The 1,812-nt window shown below is 39.8% G+C and overlaps 1 protein-coding gene across 1 annotated transcript in view; it reads right to left on the bottom strand.

Moving 5' to 3' along the window:
• The window catches only part of LOC131785066 (caldesmon-like), a 2,009-nt gene extending 1,171 nt beyond the window's left edge, over positions 1-838 (bottom strand). The window contains exon 1 of the mRNA XM_059101917.2: positions 724-838. The gene's annotated coding sequence lies outside the window, so the exon portion shown is untranslated. The remainder of the gene's footprint in view (positions 1-723) is intronic.
• Between the last annotated feature and the right edge of the window lie 974 nt (positions 839-1,812).

Below are 1,812 nucleotides of genomic sequence, written 5' to 3'. Positions count from 1 at the left end.
GAATCTTGCAATCTGATTGGTTCCTTACCTGGTCAGTATTTTCCTATCTCTGCCCACAGGCCACGGTAACGCTTTCGTGAGTCGACAAGTACATCCAAACTTTCGTTGCCATTTTTCGTAAATATATCTCGTGTTTCCGGCTGGGCAGTATTTTTAAGCAAACACGTCGGTCACTACCTCAAGCCGATGAATAACTTATGAATCCTCTCTTTTCTCAAATCACTTTGGTTGACAGAAAAATATTGGATTCAGAATGAATTTGTATAAACAATAGTGTCTTTACGTTGGTTGACAAGCGGCCTAAAACTCGTCTGCAATTAATTTTAATCGTTCACAAAAAGTACCTAGAAAGTTAAAACGTGAGGTATTTGGTTACAGTTAAACTGAACGATGGAACTTTCATTCATTTAATACCTGAATTTTCTCAAGCAATTTGCTCGCGGTGAAAGAGCGAGCGAAGTTTTAATTTAAGTTCTACAACACATATACGCTCTCGGTGAGTCTTTCCAAGTCTGTTCAATTTGAACATTTTACCGTAAATTGCACAACAGAAACTGAAAGAATTTTTTGAGAAAAGGCCGCATTAAATCCCCTTGTGTCTCGTTGGAGTGTGCCATTCGAATTTAGTTTTTGTGAAGGAAAGACCAGATTTACGCACGCCATTGCAGCAAACAAACGAGCAAACTCTCACAACTTCAAAATAAAAAAATTGAATTTACTCACGATTACTTTCCTCGCCGTTTACTTAATGAACAGAGGTAAATCTTCGTACATGAATGAATCGTCGATGAGAGTGAATAATACTTTCCGTTAGATCATTGACTGTTTTTGAATCTTGCCAAACTAGTTCCGTTGTTTTTCAAATGTTCTTACGTTTTCTTTTTTACTAACGCGCTCTCTAATTGACAGGTGTCAGATTGTGACAGATACTTGTGAAAATAATGTTTCAAAGTTTGTTTGGAAGCCTTTTAAATTATCGTTACGGAAATGAAAATGTTTCGTTGAGGCATCTCTCTTGAATTTGCATCACCTCTATTTTACCTACCATTTACTGGCTCAAAAACTGTTCAGTTTATGGAAGATCTGCCGTATTTACAGCCCTAAATCATTCGGGTTCTTTCGGAAAGAATTTCGTCAAGTTTCAAAAAAAAAAATGTTATTTACCGGCTAAGGGTCGGTCCGTATGGTGAAAAACTGTGACCGAGGTCTTGAAAATGCTGCCCTACGGCCTACGGCCTCGGGCAGTATTTTCAAGACCTCGGTCACAGTTTTTCACGGCCGTAGGGCAGCATTTTCAAGACCTCGGTCACAGTTTTTCACCATACGGACCTCCCAGCCGGCAAATAACATACCGTATTTACCCGTGTATAATGCGCACTTTTTTTTCCATAAAAACAAGCATCAAAATCGCGGTGCGTATTATACACGGATTCTATTGTTTGTCAAGCACGTCCTAATTTGCATACGTTAAAAACGCAACAAATAAAGTAAAAGTGCACGGATCGATGGCCTGGGGAGGAGAAAGAGCTTGCTTGTTTACGACTCATTTGAAGCTCACATGACAGATACTGTGAACACTTCCTTCAAACGCGAACTTCCCTTCTCCAGTCGCTCGATGTATCTTTGAACAAACCATTTAGAGATGGAGTCCGAAAGGAGTGGATGGCTGATGGAATTCACGAACTTACTGGACGACAAAAAAAGGCTTCGGAGGAACTGATCTGTTCGTATATTTCACAAGCGTAGGAAGGCATTCCATCAGAAATGATCGCTGCCTCTCTCTGAAGTGTGGGATCACAAACAATTCGAATG

The sequence above is a fragment of the Pocillopora verrucosa genome, chromosome 8, assembly GCF_036669915.1.
Source record: "Pocillopora verrucosa isolate sample1 chromosome 8, ASM3666991v2, whole genome shotgun sequence".
Lineage (NCBI taxonomy): Eukaryota > Metazoa > Cnidaria > Anthozoa > Scleractinia > Pocilloporidae > Pocillopora > Pocillopora verrucosa.
Note: the sequence above shows the minus strand (reverse complement) of the source record. Positions and strands in the feature narration are given on the sequence as shown.